Source organism: Equus quagga, chromosome 4, assembly GCF_021613505.1.
Source record: "Equus quagga isolate Etosha38 chromosome 4, UCLA_HA_Equagga_1.0, whole genome shotgun sequence".
NCBI lineage: Eukaryota > Metazoa > Chordata > Mammalia > Perissodactyla > Equidae > Equus > Equus quagga.
The window spans coordinates 119,309,879-119,323,682 of NC_060270.1; the positions used below are offsets into that span (position 1 = coordinate 119,309,879).

Here is a 13,804-nt window from a genome sequence, read left to right on the forward strand (position 1 = left end):
GTGAAGTTGTTTGCTTAGATTTGCAATGCGATTCTAGGAAAACACTTTGAAGAACTTTGTAAACCTAAGCATTCCAAATTCCTACTGTCAGTGTGGATTGTAGCACTTAGAGTTTAAGAGTTGGATAGAACTTTAGAGATAAGCAAGTTAGGCACGTCCTCCTAAGCTGAAGAAGCTGAATGACAACTCTTTCTCTCTCATCTAATTCACAAACACAGGTTAAGGCCAAAGGGCATTCGAAGGACCCATGCAAGAGATGTTTATCTTCCACTACAACCTTCTTTTCATTAAAGCACCCATTCTGTTACCAGGGTCTATTCATTGTGCAAATATTTCTCAAATTTCTATCCTGTGCCCAGTGTAATCATAGTTGATGAGTAAATACAGAAACAAGTACGATGTGGTTTCTACACTCAGAAAGATTATCTCCTGGGCAGGAAGAAAAGATACACGCAAAGAAGTCAAATAGCAATTCAAGAGCTTAATCAAGAAAGTTAGTACTTGCTTGCAAAATAAATAGGTCAGACGAGAGGTGCCATGAGTTCAGAAGAAGAAAGGGGAACTGTGGTGTAACTGATATAGATCGATTCATGGAACGGCAGGACAACTGAGGCTGGCACTTAAAGTACTTGTTTGAGTGGATGAAAATGGAACAAAAGCACAGAGTACTGGGAAAAAAGGACTCAATACCAATTGGTGATTTATTGGAAAGTGTTAATGAAAGAGAGGAAAGAGTCCTGGTTTAATGCGTGATCCTTGTGTTAAGCCATAATCACCCACTGACAAGCTGAGTAGGGGCAGTGATAACGTGGTGTGGTGGACGGCCCTGGACTTGGTGTGGGGGAGGTGGAGGCTGGCAGGAGACAGAACTTCATCTCTGCTACACATCAGCACTATGGTTTTGGATGAGAAGATAATTTTCTTGTATAATGTGTCTTCCAATATGAAATGAAGGGATTAAGTTTGATGGTCTCTAAAGTCTCATCCAGCTCAAAGCTTCAAGATGCTTTGACCCATTTGATGAAAAGAGAGTAGTGGGATAGTTACAGAACAAAGAAGTTAAAGGATTACCAAGAAAGGGGTTCTAAAGAGGGCCAGAAGGCTGTAGGAGTGATGGGCAGCCCTCAGAGAAGTGGTGAGCTAAGGAGAGGCAGAGTGAGTCGAGAGGGGCTTCTGTAGCTTGAAATGGCGTGTGAGACTGGCTCTGAAATTTTGTGTCACTACCGTAGACTCCCTTCTGTTAAGCATCCCTGTTCATTAACTGCTTTCTCTCTTCTCTCTCCTGCACTTCCTTCCCTGTCATCAGCACCCTACCCCCTGCACCCAAACAGTAGAAAGCAGAGTGCAGAGGAAATGGTTCTCTGTTTCTTTTATTGTGGCAGCCCATGGAGCTCTTGCTTTCCCCTTTTAGATTTGCACATTTTGAATTGCCGCTGAGCTGACGGTGGCAACTGCAACTCAGCTCCTTTGGTTTGCAGGTCTAAAGCCAATGGCCTGATGACTATATCCTTCAAACGGGCCCAGAACACCCAGAGACAACATTTTTGAGTATCTCCAGCTCTGTGTGGGATAGATAAAAGGTTAGTTAGGAGGAGGGACCAAAAAGAGACCTAGTGAATGCAACTCTCGGGATCCCAAGGGGAAAAGACTATAGTTATCAAAGGAGCAGTAGCAGGTGCAAGCCAGGGAGCCAGGGTCAGTACCCAAAACATTTCTTTATTTGCCAAATGCAGCTTCATGAGGTGCTCCCTGCAACACCTATTTATTGAGTGCCTACTATGTGCTAGACACTGTTATAGATGCTGTAATTTTCTATTAGATCCAAGTCATTATAAGAAATGAAAATAAAGTGGATACAGTTTCTTCAAAAGGGCTTAGTATTTTATCCTCTATTTCTGCTTCATGTGTTAGCACTTAGTACATTTACCGTTGTGAAAATCTGTTAATATCTATATGTTTTTCTGGCATGGGCTACGCTGAAAGCACCTCAAGTACATTTCATTAACATTTTTTTAAAGTGATCAATCTTTAAAATATTTCTTAAGAAGTACTACATGGATATGCTTGCCATTTATTTTTGTTTTGTGAGAAAAATGCCTCCTGACATTAAAAATCATCTTGTTAATAATTCAATCTCATCCCTTGTCAGGGTCCTTGACCCTCCACCAGTATAGAACTGGCTATGATTCCTAGAACGTGCTGTACTATTTTGTGCCTCTGAGTCTTTGCATACACTGGACGCCCAGCTGGGCATGCATTTCCTTGCGTGGAAAATGCCCATGCAATACTCTTTATGACAGTTAAAACATCTCCTTTGATCAATTCTTTGACCCCAGTTAGAGTACCCATTTCCCCAGTTGGGGCCCAATGTGTTCTGTATAAACTCCTATTATCCTGACTCTCACGTGGTATTTAGTTATTTGCTCAGTTTTCTTTTTCCAACTAGATTTTATGAATCTGTTGATGGCAGGGGTTATACCTTATATGTGGTTATATCCTCAGGGCATGAAGAAGAGAAGCTCAGTAGATGTCTAATGAGTTAGATGAGTGAATAAGTGGATGAATGGCTGAACAACAAGCAAATGACAGGCACGCAGACCTTCAATTCCTAGGAACACATTGTGCCAGTATGGTGAGGGATGCAAAGAAATATAAGATGGATCCCTTCCTGAAGGTACTTTTAAGATGCAATAGCGATGCAGTGTAAGGGGTGCATATAATGGTTCCTGGATCCTATATCTTAAAGGAAGAAGGCTCCCCTTTCTCAAAACTACAGTCTGTTGTAAAAGTTTTTTTAAGTTGGAAGAAGTATTTTTAAAAAGCAGAGCTCTGTAGTTAAAGAAAATCCTGCAGTCAGAATGCTTTGCTACTCCATGTATGGATATAGTGAAAACCTTTAGCTGCCTGATATGACTATCGTTGACTTCTCAGTTTTAGTATTCAGAGGCTGACCTGAACTTTGTGTGCTCTGCGTTAGATTGCTCAACCTGTCTGCTCCACAGAAACTCACCTCGCTAACCACTGCTTGCTGCTTTCTCTTTTTGTGTTAGCCTACACCCAAAGCCACTGTCAGATGTCATGGAGATGAGACTTCAGAAGGTAAGTAAAAAAGCAAACAGGAACAAACGCTTTTCAAAACAGAATTTGGTGAAGGCATTGGCCCAAGAATGATAGGAAGCACCACCTTGCAGGGGTCCCTGTTTGGGGTGTGGAAGGGATGTGTAGGCCTGGTGTATGTGGAATCAGAGATGGTGTGAGAGAAATGAGACAGGGCCGGGGTCCCCAGGTTCCCGCTCTGAGAAGGAAGCAGCTTATGCCATCTAGACAAGAGGAAATGCTTTACTATCTGAAGGAAGGCTATCAGGATTTTAAAAGCCAAATGATGGCTGGAACATATAACTGAAGTTTAATTGATTCCTTGGTGTTTAGAAGACTCTCCTTCCTCTTTTTGTTTCATTCTCGAAGTCTATCTTTAAGCCCCAAATGCAGGTTAAAACAATTAAATTAATAATTCCAAAAAGATTTAGGACTGTTGCACAGCAGACATCCTTTTTTTTTTTTTTCCCATCAGGAGTTTTAAACTTGGGGTGGAATCAATATCATGTCTAAGATTTTTCTTAGTCTCCTTTTGGCAAATATAGAGTACATGGCTATTTTAAATGTGTATTTCAGGATCATCTCAAAATGCTACAAGTTTCAATGTTTGGAATAGCTTTTTCCTACAAGGTAAATATTAGACTACCAAGGGCTCCTTAAGCCTTTTTTTCTCCTGAGATAGCGACATAGACTTGATAGATTCTGGTGGTTCTTGTTCTTCAAGGGTTTGCCTCCCATTGACCTTCGGGCCTTTGCTGCTTTTCCAGGCTGTTCCCACTTTCCCCTCTTCCTCCCTCACAGAGTGGAAGATATATCAATTAAGACATGAAACCAGAGGTTTTGAGAAAAGATTGGACAATGATGATTAAAACAAGTTCCTTTTAACTTTGATTTTTACACATTTTTATTGATATAAATTATTTTATTGAAATTATAGCCAAAAGTCAGCATTTTGGCATACTTGACAGGCCATTTCCTTTCGATCTAGAAAATTATATCTCATGTTGATACACTTTGGGCCTTTTGGCAACATATCCTGTCCAATATCTTTGTGTTATATTTGTGACAATTTGAAGTCTTCAGTTCTGGTTCTGGCAACTATTATTCCAGAGGTCACTGGACCTAATATTACACTAGAATTTCATTTGTTTTTCCTCAACTTAAGATGATTTTTTTCACTGTGAACCTGTCCTATTTCTCACTGGTGGATCTACTATCCAGACCTCTCTTTGGGTTTGACAGACATGGTAAGCTAACAAGAATATTTTGCATTTGTATAGCTTGTATATACAAATGTTTTATTCTCCTAATACATTTTTCAGATTACGGGTAGATTTTACGGAATAGCGAACTCAAATGGCTCACACACAGTTGTATAGGCTCTGAAGTCTTCTTGACTACATTTAAATTCCTAAACCACTGCCAACTAGTTCTGTGAGCTTAGGCAAGTTACTTAACAGCTGTCTGCCTTAGTTTCTTTGTCTGTGAAATAGTGGTTTCTACCACATTGGGTTGTTAAATGAGAGAATTCATGTAAAGTGTTTAGAACAGCACATGTCACATACTAAGCACTATTTATGTTTTTGTTCAATAAATAAACATAAGTAAGTAAATGCTCAACCTCTCTCGTAGTCAGGAAAACAAAAATTTAACATAACAATTAGATATCACTTTACAGCCATCAAATCATTAAAAATTAGAAACTAAGAGCATCTGGTGTCAGGGAAAAGTACACTCATAGACTGCTTGTAGAAATGTGAATTGTGATAGCCTTTTTGGAGACCAATCTAGCAATATCTGTGGACATTTATTGTGGCATTTTCTAACGTGCCTACCAAGCCCTAGGTCATCTTGGCTCTGGGCAGGATATCCGTTGACCCCTTTGCCAGCCCCTCTCCTCGTGCTGCTTGCACATCAGCCACAATGGCGTCACCATTCGTTCTCAATCACTGAGCCCGCGCACTCTCTTTAGATCCTTGGTGCTTGCTATTCCTTCAGGCTGGATTGCTCGCCTCTTAACACTCCCCGTGGCTTCCTTCCTCAAGTCGTTCAGGTTTCTGATCAAATATCTCCTCAGAGAGGTTTTCCCTGACCACCTTCTTTAAAGTAAGAAGTAATTCCTCTAACTTTCTATCTCCTATTTAGCTTCGTAAAAATACAACATTATGTTACATAATGTTATGGCCTGTCCCTTCCACCAGAGTGGATGTTCTGTGAGGGTGGGGACTTTGTTTTGTTCAGTGCTCTATTCCTGGAGTTGAATGGGCACTAGAGTGCATTTAATAGAGACCTGCTGCCTGAATGAATTGTTTGTAGTAGCAAATGAACAAACAAAAAAAAGAGAAGACCCCCTGGCAAGAGAATGGTTGGATGAATTGTGATATATCAACAACATGAAATGTTATGCAGCTACGGAGAAGAATGAATTAGATCAATATCATTGAGGGGTTTCTAACAGCTCTTATTAAGGGAGAAGTGCAGGTGTGGAAGTGTGTACAACAGAGCCCGAAGCAATGATCAAAGCTTCTTTTCTTTTTCTGTCTTCCTTCCTTCCTCCCTCCCTCCCTTCCTTCCTTCTTTCCTCTACCCATCTACCCACCTGCCTGCCTACCTATCTACAGGTGATTTCATGAGAATGGCTACGGACAGATATTCACCAGGTTGTAAGCGTTGATTATCTAGGGAAGAGTGTGCAGGGTGATTGTTGAGCGGGATGTGGATAAGGGAGCCAGCGAGCTGAAAGCTGGTGGAAAGGAAAGTAAAATGATTGCCAGTGTGATATCCAGCTTCACTTGCTTCTGCTGATACACTTCACAGCAGCTTCAGTCAAATCCTTCTCTACCCCACCCCCACTCTTGATGGCTGATTTGTCTCAGTTAATTGCTCTCCTTTGGAATTCAAAGTTGATGCTCTGGTAGAGGTTCCAGACAGTGTACTCAAGTCTTCCTTTTGCCCACCACTTGGAATCTTTTTGCGTTCCCTGAAAAAGATATTTGTCTGTTTCAGGGCTGTGGAGTGGATTCCAACTCCTAGCAACCCTGTGTACAGCAGAGCAGAACCCTGTCTTTTTGCACCAGGCTCTGACCTTCTGGTGCTATCTCAGACAATGAACACTCTGCTGCTGTTTCATGGCCAGTTTTTCACAAGTGGGTGGCCAGGTCCTTTTTCCTCATCTTAGTCCTTCCTCCTTAGTTTGGAAGCTCCGCTGAAACCTGTCCACCATGGATGACCCTGCTGGTATTTGAAATACCAGTGGCATAGCTTTCAGCATCACAGAACATGACAACTGACAGTATTACTGCCACCACAGTGTGACAACCGACAGACGGGTGGAGTGGTTCTCTGACCAGGAAATGAACCCAGGCTGCAGAGGTGAGAACATCAAATCTTAACCACTTAACCACCAGCACTGGCCATTTGTCTTTTACTATGTATTTTACTCTTGTTTTTCATGCAGTGAGTCCTTGATGCTCTTACGGCTGTTACTTATCATTTTCAAAGGGGTCTGAGGAAACTCTATGAAATTGACTCTCAACTACTAAGTCTGTCAATGGTTTACTAGGGCCCGTAAAACTCCTGGCCAAGGAAGTGTACCTGGGAGGATGACAACACTGATTTAATGGCAATGTGCTTCACATACATAAAGAGAACTCTATGGAGCCCTGATAGGAATTTTGGGAAACAATATCAAGTTAGAAATGGTAAACATTCTGAAAATAAAGCAGCATTGTCTTAGAAATGCAGGAAGGCAGAGGCAAAATATATGGTTTGAATCATTAACAATACAATGAATGATCAGAAAACCCATATTTTAGGATAAGAATATGTCTCCTTTATCATGGCTTTCAGTCATCTGAATTTTTATTTTCGTTAGTCTGGTTGTCTTTTCTACCAGCTCCAAGCATAGGATTGTGTACCAGTCTCATTGACATTGGATGGCAATTCTCTGGCACCCATTGTCTTCACTTTAAATAGAATAATTTAGGAATACTAATCCTAAACTTGTGCTCCCTGAAGGCAGGATAAAGATTTCATAGTGATTGATTTTAGAAGATACAAATGGTTTTGCTACAATATAAGTGTGTTACTACTTCTATCTTTACAGGGTTTCTAGCTTATTACTGTTTTAAAGATAAAGATTAATGGTATAACTCAGGAAGAACATTGAAAATTATTCTAGTACAATAAGAAACTGGACCAAAACACGTCATAAGCCATTTTGGACATTTTTAAATCGTTCAAAAATTATTTTTCTAAGAAGAGAAAAAGATGTTTAAACCCTGAAGTTGGGAAAAAGAAATCCTGAGTATTTTTCCAAGATTTAGATTTTCTTTGAGCAGTTTCCTCCATCAACATATTTATAAAACCAAACTTTCCTTTTCTCTAAAAAAATGTAAGTAATGTGAAGAGGAGAAGCGGGGCAGTGACAGACAAACACAGTGTAAGAAATCTGATTTTCTAACAGTCACGCTTAATAATCACCAAACAGTAACAAATTGCAGAGGTTAGTGATTGTTTTCTGTTACTATAAATGCTGGCTTTGACCCTCACTTGTTTAGGACAGAAGTCTTGATTATGTGATCTGGCAGAGCTCAAAAGAAATACATAAATAAAGAAATGCAAATGCTCTGTTAACTACCCTTTTTTTTTCCAGTAATGTCGGAGGAAATCTGAACATAAAGAGCAGTAGGGCGGACAACTGTTCTTCCTTCCTGTGATCTGATCTCATGATTGACCTTTCACCTTCTGTTCCTTTAGGTTAATTCTTCTGAAACATGGTTTTTGGAGGGGGGCAGACTTGGCAGTATCCTTTTCAAAATTAATGAGCTAGACTTCTTGAATATTAAAACCACCTGGAAAGCCAGTGCTGCTGGAATCATGGAGGAAATTTGCATCTGGTGCTTTGCCGAGTGGCTTACTTTCGATGTTAACATGCAACAATCATTCCAGCCGCGTTCTGGTAAAAGTCAGTACAGATATTAGACGTCAGTTCAATAACTCTTGACAAGACAGATTTCTACAGAGAGAACCCTCCAGTACCCTTGGGTTTTGCTTAATTGTAAAGACTAACATCTTTACCCTTTTTAAGAGCTTGAAACGTAAAACAATTAAATAATGCACTTCAATCTTATTAGTAGAGAAAATAGTAGAGAAAATTAGTAGGAGAAAATGTATTGACTAACTCCAATGGCCTTTCATCCTGGACACCCAGAGCCACCCTGGAGAATCTTCACGGTAATTGAAATAAAAGCCTTAGCGGGCTCTCCCCCGTATTATAAATGTGTCTGCCAAGCAATATTCTCAGAAGCTTATTAATGGATAGCTGTTTAAGGTAACATGTTTTATAAATGTCATTGACCTACCTATTCCGTACTTGCAGTCTTTTTCTAAGAGTTATAATTTTCTCTTCTCGTGTTAAAACTATATGAATATAATTCATTTCTAGCAAAGTATCATCAAAGAATAATAAACAGAATGCTTTTCTTTTTAACTGTACATACGTGCTGATGTTATCTGCTACTTTGTAAATAGGAGGAAGTACTGAGAAAGAAATAGGTTTAAAAGTAATTTCATTTGGAGAGCTCACTAAATGTTTTCATGTGATTCAAATATAAAAATGATCACAAAACGAAAAAGTAAGAAAAACAGGCACGTTACTGGAAACATAATGAGTAGTATGCAAGTGTTTTTTACAAGCAAATATGGAGATCTTTAAAGTAACATTTAAAAAATTCATAACTAAAATCTATTATGCATAGTAAAACTTTTAATATTTTGTGACCCACACATTATTTATCTTATGTACAAAACTGATTTGAATAAATGTTTAATTTTTGACCATCTCTTAATCCCATTCTCTACATTCTCTGTCTATACACACACATTCTTCTTTTTGGTGAGAAAGATTAGACCTGAAATAACATCTGCCACCAATCTTCCTCTTTTTGCTGAAGAAGATGGGCCCTGAGCTAACATCTGGGTCCATCTTCCTCATTTTCTATGTGGGCCGCCTACCACAGCATGGCTTGATAAGCAGTGCGTAGGTCTGCACCTGGGATCCAAACCTGAGAAACCTGGGCTGCCGAAGCGAAGGGTGGGAACTTAATTTAACCACTACACCACCAGGTCAGCCCCTACTCAAATCTTTTTTTGTTACCGTATGCAAACATGGAATATTTTGATGCAAATTGCAAAATTGAGGTCCATATAAAATTTCAGATAATGACAGCTAGAAGCACTAAATTTTATTTAAAACATGTAAAGAAAGTACTCCTAAGAAATGAAAAAATAATTGACTACTTTATACAGGCTAATTTTACATGATTGTAGAATACATGGATACAAATTATATATACTTTATTACTCATAAACTGTGATTTCAATGAAGAATTTCTTCAGTGAATAATTCGATTTAGAAATGAAGAGAAATTTGCTTTTGTGACAATAAGACATCTTCTTCCATTAGCGGCATCTCCATGAATAAAATCTTTCCAGATCCTCTGGCTTCCCTAACCACCAACAGAGACCTCACCATACATGTATGTTGGGCCTTGTCCAAGGAGGTTTATAACTCGAAGTGACGACACCGTAAGTTGGCGTCCTTTAGAAGAGTGAGGAGTCACAAATACTAGGAACGGAGCTTCTCTAGGCCTGAGCCTAATGCTGTGTCCTCTGGTTGCAAACCACACCTTAATTTACTCTTGTTTACTTCCGACTAGACAGGATGTTTAGGAGATTCATGTAGAAGGAGCCCTGGCTCTAGGCCAAGTGGGAAGTTCATGGTCTTAAGTTTTACTCTCTAGTTCCTTTTCCCACAACTCTTACGTACTGCTCAGTAACTGACAACCACAAGTTTATATTTGTTTCTGTTTATTTGATTTTCTGAAAACTACCCCTCAAGTAAACTTGTTAAAAATTGGAACTGACTGTGGTTGTCGCTTTAAACGATATTACAGGATGGTTATTTGGTAAGATTTATTCTTTGCTAACGGACTTGCTTATTGTTGAACAGATGTGGCTTCTAAGCTGTTAACAATGACATATTTTCTTGCCCTGAGTCTTCTGGGTCCCGTATAGTTAGCCAAAAAACTGAGGTAGGCAAGGGTGTTTTGGCTCCAAGAGGGAGAATAGTCTTTCTTTCATGGAAATGCAAATTCTTTAGGAGGCTAGAGGGAAAAACCTAGACAGGGATAAGATTGTCCAGGAAGAGGGAAGAGAAGGAAAAGGGGAGAACGTAGAAGCATGAAAATGCAAAGTGTTAGCTGAGAAGGAAAAACTCAGAAACTGAAAAAGTACAGCCAACAAAGTAAGAGGAAGTAGAAAGTCAGGAGGGAAAAAAGGGAGTTGTGAAGGATTGGAGCTGTAACAGGACAGAGGAACACTCAGGCAGGCTGGCCCGAGATTTCATGGTGGGCTTGGGGAGTGGCTTCAGAAGACTGCCTGGCTGAGGGCAATGGGAAGCGGAGCCAGTGAGCATCAACGACACTCACAGAAATATTTGATAAAGGGCAGGAAGGAGCAGTGTGACTAGTTTGAGCTGGAGAGAAGAGGGAAGGGAGAGACGCATTTGATTTTTTGGTTTTTGGAAATAAAACTTCATTTCTGATATAAATATGATGATATAAATGTAAAAAGTTCCTGTAGCATTTAGAAGGTTTCACGACTATAGCTTTAATATGACAAAATAGAAATAAAGGGCTAAAGTTAATTTAAATAGTCACTTAAAATAATTTACATCAAGCTTAAACACAAAATTCACTTATTTTTGAACTCTAATAAGGATAATTTAGTATACACTGACATATATGTCAGAAATATCAATTAAAATGACAACCTTCACATTTTCATTTCTGTGAATATATACTGTACTTTATATTCTGTACTGTATTGATGACACTTGCCAAGTACAATGCTGTTAGTTTAACCTCAAGTTGCAATGCATTATATCTTCAGAATACGCTAGTATATTTCATAGAAATATAAGAACTATTTTCACTATAGTAGAGAGTTCTGAATGGAACTTTAAAAAATAGTAACATCGGGAAAAAACAAAAGGCAACTTCTGTAAAGTAAGATCAATAATAATTGTGTTAAATGCTATGGACTAATGAATAGGAACAAATATAAAAAGACACAACACTTGTTAAGTTACAAACTATCTGAATGGATCTGTATGTTACTGGTTCAGCCTGTGGTGAGTTAAACGAGGACTAGATGCGTCAAACTTGACACTGGTTGTTTTTAAGCAGCTTAAGCAAACTGAAGCGTTTGTCATGATCCTTTCATCCTAAACTTCTAAATGTTGGTGTTTCTTAAGGCAGTAGTCTAGGTCCCCTTCTTTTTTCTGGCTAATCTCTCCCCAGGTGATTTCACTAATTCCCAGGCTCTGAAGTACCATCTATGCACTGATGACCATCAAATGCTTGACTCTAGCAAACGCCGCTTCTCATGTGTCTACTTCCTTCTTTCCTTCTCCTCCTCGTCCTCCTATCTCTGCTCCGTTTTCTTCTAACAGCTTAACTGAGGAATAATTGACATACAATAAACCACATGTATTTAAAATGTACAATTTGGTAAGTTTTGACATATGTATTTGCCCATGAAACCATTACCACGAGCAAAATCGTGAACATAGTGATCACCCCAAGAGTTTCCTCATGCCTTTTCTAACTCCTCCCATTCCCCTCCACTAGTCTCCAGGCAACCAAAAGGCTGCTTTCTGGAGCCGACTCGGTGGTGTAGTGGTTAAGTTTGCACGCTCCGCTTCGGTGGCCCGGGGTTCTCAGAGTTGGATCCCAGGCAGGGACCTAGTGCTGCTTGTCAAGCCTTGCTGTGTTGGCATCCCACATAAAATAGAGGAAGACTGGCACAGGTGTTAGCTTAGTGACAATATTCCTCAAGCAAAGAGAGAAGGACAAGCAACAGATGTCAGCTCAGGGCCAATCTTCCTCACACACACAGAAAAAAAAATCTAGATACAAGTCCTTGAGCAGATATATGATTTGTAAATATTTTCTCCCAGTCTATGGCTTGTCTTTTCATTCTCTCATGTCTTTCAAAGAGCAGACGCCTTCAATTTGGATAAAGTACAATTGACCAATCTGTTTTCTATATCATGCTTTTGGCGTCATATCTAAAAAATATTTGCCAAAACCAGTCAAAACAATTTTCTCCTATATTTTCTTCAGAACCACTTTTTGAAAGGCTCTCCTTTCTCAATTGAGTTGTCTTTTCACCTTTGTCAAAAAACCAGTTGTCTATATATGTGTAGGTCCATTTCTGGACTACTCTGTTCCATTGATCTGTTTGTGTATTTTCGTGCCAATATCACATTGCTTTCGTTAATGTAGCTTATATCTATCTTGAAATCAGGCAGTGTTACTCTTTCAATTTTTTTTTTTTAAAGCTGTTTTGGCTATTCTAGGTCTTTGCATTTCCATATGAATTTTAGAATGAGCTCAGTGAAACTATTTTTCAATTTTTTTTCAGTTTCATTTTGATAATTCCTGTTGACACATCTCTAAGTTCACTCTATCTTTTCTTCTGCAATGACTAATCTGCTGTTCATACAATGCAGTATATTGTCTACCTCAGACACAGTAGTTTTCATCTCAGAAGTTTTATTTTGTCTTCTTTATATCTTCCATGTTTCTTTTTGAGTTTTTGAAATATGGAAAACAATTATATAGTAACTTCTAATATTCTTGACTGTTAATTCTAACATCTGTGTCATTTCTGGGGCAGTTTCAGTTGATTTTGATCCATTTTTTCCTTACAGTCGGTCATATTTTCCTGCTGCTTTGTATGTCTGCTAATTTTTTATTTGATGTCCTTGTCAATTTTACCTTGTTCATGCTGGATATTCTTTTATTCCTATAAATATTTTTGAGCTTTGCTCTGGGATGCAGTTAAATTACTTGGAAACAATTCAATCCGTTCAGGTCTTTCAGATTTATCAGATGGGATCAGAGCAGCGTTTAGTCTGTGGTAGTTCCCACTACTGCAGCAAGATCTTTCTGAGTGCATCCCTAATGCCCCATAAATCACGAGATTTTCCAGTCTGGCTGGTGGCAACAGGACTCTTCCTGGCCCACGTGAGCCCCAAGTTCTATTCCCTCTCATCCTCTCACATGGTTCATTCTCAGTCCTCAGGTAGTTTCCTCAAATGCATGTGACGATCAGTGCTCTACAGAATATTTGAGAAAGGCTCTCTGCCCATTTCCAGAGTTCTATCTCAATGAAGCCCTCTCCCTTCCAATTTTTCGCCCTGTGAACTCGAGCCTTCTTGATCTCCTTAGACTTTCACCTCCATCTTCTCAATTCGAGCGTCTACCAGCTTCTCCTTGCCTGTGTCATCTTATGGGGACTCTTAGGGATTTAAATGAGATCACCTTAAGTGTCACCTCATTTATTTTCCTGTATCTCAGGGATCTCTCTCCTTTGTTGCCTGATATTAAGCATCTTGAAAAAAATTCTTTTATATATTTTGGTTGTTTTAGCTGTTCCAACTTTATTTTGCTTGGAGGTGAAAGTCTTCTCTAGCTAGTTTCTTGATCTCTCCACTTGGATGACTCACAGTTGTCCTAAATTTAACATCCAAAGCAGAACTCTCACTTCCCCTCTGAAAACTCTTCTTTTCCGTTTTTTTTTCTTTACCATCTCAATATATGGGATCACCAACCACACAGTTTGCTCAAATTTGAAGCCT

At 39.2% G+C, this 13,804-nt stretch overlaps 1 long non-coding RNA gene across 1 annotated transcript in view; it reads left to right on the plus strand.

Moving 5' to 3' along the window:
• The first annotated feature begins 6,297 nt into the window (after positions 1-6,297).
• Positions 6,298-13,804, plus strand: part of LOC124237855 (uncharacterized) — a 62,525-nt gene continuing 55,018 nt past the window's right edge. The window contains exon 1 of the long non-coding RNA XR_006888162.1: positions 6,298-6,468. This is a non-coding gene — a long non-coding RNA (uncharacterized LOC124237855). The remainder of the gene's footprint in view (positions 6,469-13,804) is intronic.